The 6,000-nt window shown below is 41.4% G+C and overlaps 1 pseudogene; it reads left to right on the top strand.

Annotated features, from left to right (window-relative positions):
* The first annotated feature begins 238 nt into the window (after positions 1–238).
* Positions 239–481, top strand: LOC119252659 (cytochrome c oxidase subunit 7B, mitochondrial-like; annotated as a pseudogene).
* Positions 482–6,000: the final 5,519 nt, after the last annotated feature.

The following is a 6,000-nucleotide window of genomic DNA, read 5'->3' as shown; positions in this document are numbered from 1 at the left end:
ACAAAAATTATAATTATGTATTGGGGTAGATATATATGAACTAGAACTATTGTGATTATCTTGTAATATACACAAACATCAGATCATTATGTTGTACACCTGAAACTAATACAATGTTACAAGCCAATTATACCTCAATATAAAAAGAAAATGTTTGTTTCCTTTTTTCAGGGCTCCTTGCAAGGGTACTAGATTAGCCAGTCCCTGCAGTTGCTGCAGTTCTGTCTTCAATTCTGAGATGTTTCCCTTGGCCAAAACCACGCTAAATTGTCTGCAAGTCTGAAACATTCAGCAAATGATGGCGAGACAGAGCCACCAGAAACGGACACCTGATTTCCATGACAAATATGGTAATGCAGTATTAGCCAGTGGAACTGCTTTTTGTGTTGCTGTGTGGACATATACAGCAACACAAACTGGAGTAGAGTGGAACCTGTCCCCTGTTAGCAGAGTCACCCCAAAGGAATGGAGAAATCAGTAATCATCCCAGGCGGTATAATACTGAATTGTTTCAAAATCAACTTATACTTGATGCCAAGTAAAAACACTGTATCCATTAAGATATGGCATTACTGAGGAAATAAAGTACATTTGAAACTTTCAAAAAAAAAAAGAGAGTGTTTGAGATAATAGCTATCATTGTTAAAATGTAAATATCTGGTTTTATAATATGTTCTGGATAAATAATTGTTGAATATTGGGAAAAAATAAAAATCTTTTGCCTCAACTCAGGAAAGGTCATTTGGAGAAGGTAAATTTTAGGGTAGATTTATATAAAAAATGATAAGAAATATGTTTTTAATGTAGACAGGAGCATCCTTATGTAGTGAAATAATTTAACCTAGTGAATCAGCCAGACTATAATGCAAGACTTTCCAGATTGAAAAAACAATAGAAGAAATAAGTAGTAAATAAATGCAGAACTATGTTCAGCATATAAGATTCCTTATCTTTATGATCACTTGCCATAATTCAAAATTCTTTTAGGAAAATAAATTTCTGACCACCATGGTTTTTTGGTGTTTTTTCTAGAATAATAATAGCAACTATGCAGTCTACAATTATCCTATTTTCAGATATTTTATTTCATTGTCTTACAGACCAGTGATCTCCAGTCTTCTACTTCAGGAACAAGATAGGCCTCCTGAGATTCTTGCCCCCAAAATAAAAATTTAAATGAGGCAGATACTTAATAGTAAGAAGAAAAGAGGTATTTAAAGAATAAAGGTAGTATTAAATATAGTAATAAAAATATTTCATTATAGGGCCTCCCCGGTGGCGCAGCAGTTGAGCGCTGGGTTTTGAAGCGGCCCACAGCCTCTGCGGCGCCGGTTCGATCCCCGGCTGCTCCCCAGCCACCAGAGGAGGGTCCCACATGGCGCGCAGACCTCTCCTGCTGCCCGCTGCTCCCCTCAGCAGTGTACTTCGGTCCTTCTGCCTGCTCTGCTCCCCACTCTGGCTCTGGTGAATTCTCTCACCCTCCCGCGCTTCTGACTGTACCCAGTGCATGTATAAACAAAACAAACAAACAAACAAATAAATAAAACATGCCTCTATTAAAAATAATAATAATAAAAAAAACCTAAAAAAAAATTTCATTATAAAATGTGGTTAGATATTCTAGAGTAGATGCGTATGTACAATGAAATGATTTTACACAAACAGGAAAAAATGTGTGAATAAGAGACACAGATCTGGAATGAATATTCAAAAATGGGATTTTGTTAGCTGGTAATGCGCATTTCCTCCAGTCCCTGAGGCATCATCTATTATGAAACTTTGTCAAATAGTGGCATGAAGCCCATTGAGACTTCTGCATCATCTTCACGTCAGGCCCTGTAAGCTAGTTAGGAAACCAATCAAGTCTTTCCAGACTCTGGGTAAAATAATAAAGTTGAGTCCAATGGCATGGGCGTATTTTGTCATTAAAGACAGGAAAAAGAAGATCAAACCCAGAGAAGCATCATTAAAGTTGTCCAACTTCCAGTGAAAGACAACACAATTCACATTATGACTTGTAAATTGAGTCATGGGCTATTGAGCAATATTTAATCAGAGAAAAAGCAGAGCAAACTCTTAGAATGACTTGATCAAACAACACTTTTGGATGTGACATAAAATCAATGGCATGTAGTTGGAAAGCACAAGTGCTGTCCGGAGTGAGTGTCAGCTGTCAATTGGTTTTATCATTGAATAAAACCCCTGTAGCGGGCCTCCCCGGTGGCACAGTGGTTGAGCACTGGGTTGCGAAGCTGCCCACAGCCTCTGCGGCGCTGGTTCGATCCCCGGCTGCTCCCTGGCCACCGGAGGAGGGTCCCACATGGCGCGCAGACCTCTCCTGCCGCCCGCTGCTCCTCTCAGCAGTGTGCTTCGGTCCTTCTGCCTGCTCTGCTCCCTGCTCTGGCTCTGGTGAATTCTCTCACCCTCCCATGCTTCTGACTGTACCCAGTGCATGTATAAACAAAAAACAAACTAGCAAATAAAATAAATAAATAGATAAATAAAAACATGCCTCTATTAAAAAAAAAAAAAAAAACCCTGTAGCAAGCCTTGTTCACTGTCAATCCAGAATTTATTCTCCTTTTTTTTTTTTAAAAGATTTATTTATTTATGCATACAGGAGCGGGGTTACAGGCCAGAGGTGTGGGGGAGTTAGAGGATTCACCAGAGACAGAGTGGGGAACAGAATAGGCAGATTGACTGAAATACACTGCTGAGGGGGGGCAGCTGGCGAGTCAGGAGAGGTCTGCTGCACCATGTGGGTAGCTCCCTGGCCAAGGATCGATCTCATGCTGCAGTGGCTGGGGAGAGCTTCGTAGGTTATGTCTTAACCCCTTGTACCACCAGGGAGGCCCTTGCTTCCCTTTTTTTGGTAACAGATCCCTGCACCAAGGTCTCCGGTCTCTGGGAATTAGTTACAAGTGACCTAAATCAATCATAACCAGCCCATTTCCCACTTTTCCAGTGTCCTTGCTTCCTTAGAAGGCCATGAGAGGGGCCTCCCCTGGTGACGCAGCAGTTGAGCGCTGGGTTGCGAAGCTGCCCGCAGCCTCTACAGCGCCGGTTCGACCCCTGGCCACCGACAGGGGACTAGGGTCCCACATGGTGCGTAGACCTCTCCTGCCACGCCCGCTGCTCCCCTCAGCAGTGTACTTCGTCACTCTGCCTGTTCTGTTCCCAGCTCTGGCTCTGGTGAATTCTCTCACCCTCCTGCGCTTCTGACTATGCCCAGTGCTTGTATAAATAAAATAAATAAACCTTTAAAAAAAAAAAAAAAAGAAGGCCATGAGACCCAGTTCTGGCCAATGAAACATGATGGGAAGTCTGCTGAGGGTACTTCTATGAAAAACTTTTTTTTCAATAAAATAGGTTTATATTCTAGTTCCTCTCTTCATCTCTTTTTCTAACTAAACCATGATTGTGATACCTGGTGCTGAGCAGCCATTTTGCAAATATGAAGCAACGAGCACAAGATAAACACTGAAAGAATTCTAGAGCTGACAGCATTGACATTATTGAGCCATTAAATGAATGTCAGTGGCTGCCTACTTCCAGCCCTCCCGTTATAGTACAAAAATAAACCCTCTATGTTTAAAGCCACTGTAACTTGGATTTTTTATTACTGGTAGTTGAAAGCATTCCTAATGGAAATACTCCACTGATGTGTGGAGTATGAGTCAGCTCTCCACATATTTTCAGTAAACACATGAGGGAAATGTGCCTGATGAATTTTTGTTCTATTTATCACTGAATTTCTTTGTAAGATAAAATGAATGAGCCACTGGCTTCCAGCTGGGTTCAGCCAGCAGGAAATGGAGAAGAAAAAAGAATAAGATGAAGGCATTTGTTCCCTTGCTCCTGCTTGTGAGTATCCATGGGTTGGATGGATCCTTCAGTGAAAAGCTACTGCCTCCCAAGGTGGCCAACCCACTCTACTCCGTTTTCTCCTTCTGCTGATTCCCCGCCCCCTGCTTCTTTTTCCTTCGGGCCTTTTGGTAATAATAGCTCTGCTGCTCTTGTCCAGGTTATTGCAGCTTTCATTGGGGTGCTCCATTACCCACATGTTTGTAAACATACCCTTCCTAACATTACCTTATTTTGAGTGTGCATTATATGTTGGTGTGCTAAATGATCAATTAGCATGGATTCAAGGATTAAAAAGAAAAAAAAGACACACACACACACACACTCTTGCATCTGAATGCCAACCACACACCACAGTATTCACCAAAACCAGCTGTCAGGCAGTGATCTGGCTCCTGACCCCAATATGTGTAGCCAGATGCGTCAGCGGCCTGTTCAGAATACTGTTCAGAGAAATGGACAAGTCAAAGACACTGCTGAACAAAGTATGCTGGCTGTTGAGGGAAAGACATTCACATGAGGTTTGGCAACAAGAGATGAGATACAGCATCCCTTTGTGGCAGGACAGCCCTGGGCTGTAGGTGGCTAGCTCAAGTAGCAGCTTTGTGGTATGTTCAGTACCTTGATTACTCTGAACCTTTGGCGAGACCATCACCATTTTTCATGCTAAGGATATCAAGAACTTGAAGATATCAAGGATAAGATATCAAGAACGATCATATCAAGGCTTAGTCTTTGAGAATATGACTCCCTACATTTGAAGGTTTTCTTCTTTTGGCAGAGAAATGAATCAATATAAAGGCAACCACAAGAAAAATTAAAAACAGACTATAAATCTTCAAATCATCAAGAAAAATACAAACATGTGTGTACACACACAGACCATCAGGGGAAACAAAAGAATTACAAAGTAAAACACAGATAACAGAAGCACCAAAACAGAAAACAGCAGAAGATGACAGAAATAAGGCAAATAAAAGTTACATCCATAAATGAGAATTAGATAAATTCATCCTTATAACAAATAAAAGAATCTCACATTGGATCATAAAATAACATCCTATTGTACGTTGTGTAGAAGAGATGTATCTTTACCAAGACGACTCAGAAAAGTTAAAAATAAAACATATACCTGAAAATCCTGAGCTGAGGCTGCAATATTGCCATCAACCAAGGTTAAATTCAAAATAAAAAATTTAAGTGAACAGAAGAAAGTTTAACAGGAGAGCAGTAACTACATTAAGAATCTAATTTTCAGGGGCCTCCCCGGTGGCGCAGCGGTTGAGCGCTGGGTTGCGAAGCTGCCCGCGGCCTCTGAGGCGCCGGTTCGATCCCCGGCTGCTCCCCGGCCACCAGAGGAGGATCCCACATGGTGCGCAGACCTCTCCTGCCGCCCGCTGCTCCCCTCAGCAGTGTACTTCGGTCCTTCTGCCTGCTCTGCTCCCTGCTCTAGCTCTGGTGAATTCTCTCACCCTCCCGCGCTTCTGACTGTACCCAGTGCATGTATAAACAAACAAACAAATAATAAATAAATAAAATAAAATAAAACATGCCTCTATAAAAAAAAAAAAAAAAAAAAAAAAAAGAATCTAATTTTCAGGGCCTCCCCTGGTGGCACAGCGGTTGAACACTGGGCTGCGAAACTGCCTGCAGCCTCTGCAGCACCGGTTCGCTCCCCAGCTACCAGGCAAGGGTCCCACATGGCGCGCAGACCTCTCCTGCCACCTGCTGCTCCCCTCAGCAGTGTACTTTGTCTGTCTGCCTGTTCTGCTCCCCGCTCTGGCTCTGGAGAATTCTCTCACCCTCCTGTGCTTCTGACTATACCTAGTGCTTGCATAAATAATAAATAAATCTTTTTTAAAAATTTTAAAAAAATCTAATTTTCAGAAATCTCTATGCATCAAATAGCTTAGCCTCAAAATCAAAAACAAGACATGATAGTTGGGAAATGCCAGAAGAAATTGGATAAAACATGAGAGTCTCTTTTAATTGACCCCATCAGGAAGGTGGAAAATTGAATTAATAGGATTGAACTTAAGGTACAAAATCTTGAATAAAATATTAGCAAATATAAATTAACAATATTTCAAAAGAATTATTTATCATATCCAAGTAAGTTCATCCTAGTAATATAGG

This window comes from Talpa occidentalis, unplaced genomic scaffold (assembly GCF_014898055.3).
Source record: "Talpa occidentalis isolate TD23 unplaced genomic scaffold, MPIMG_talOcc4v2.1 talOcc4.10, whole genome shotgun sequence".
NCBI lineage: Eukaryota > Metazoa > Chordata > Mammalia > Eulipotyphla > Talpidae > Talpa > Talpa occidentalis.
Note: the sequence above shows the minus strand (reverse complement) of the source record. Positions and strands in the feature narration are given on the sequence as shown.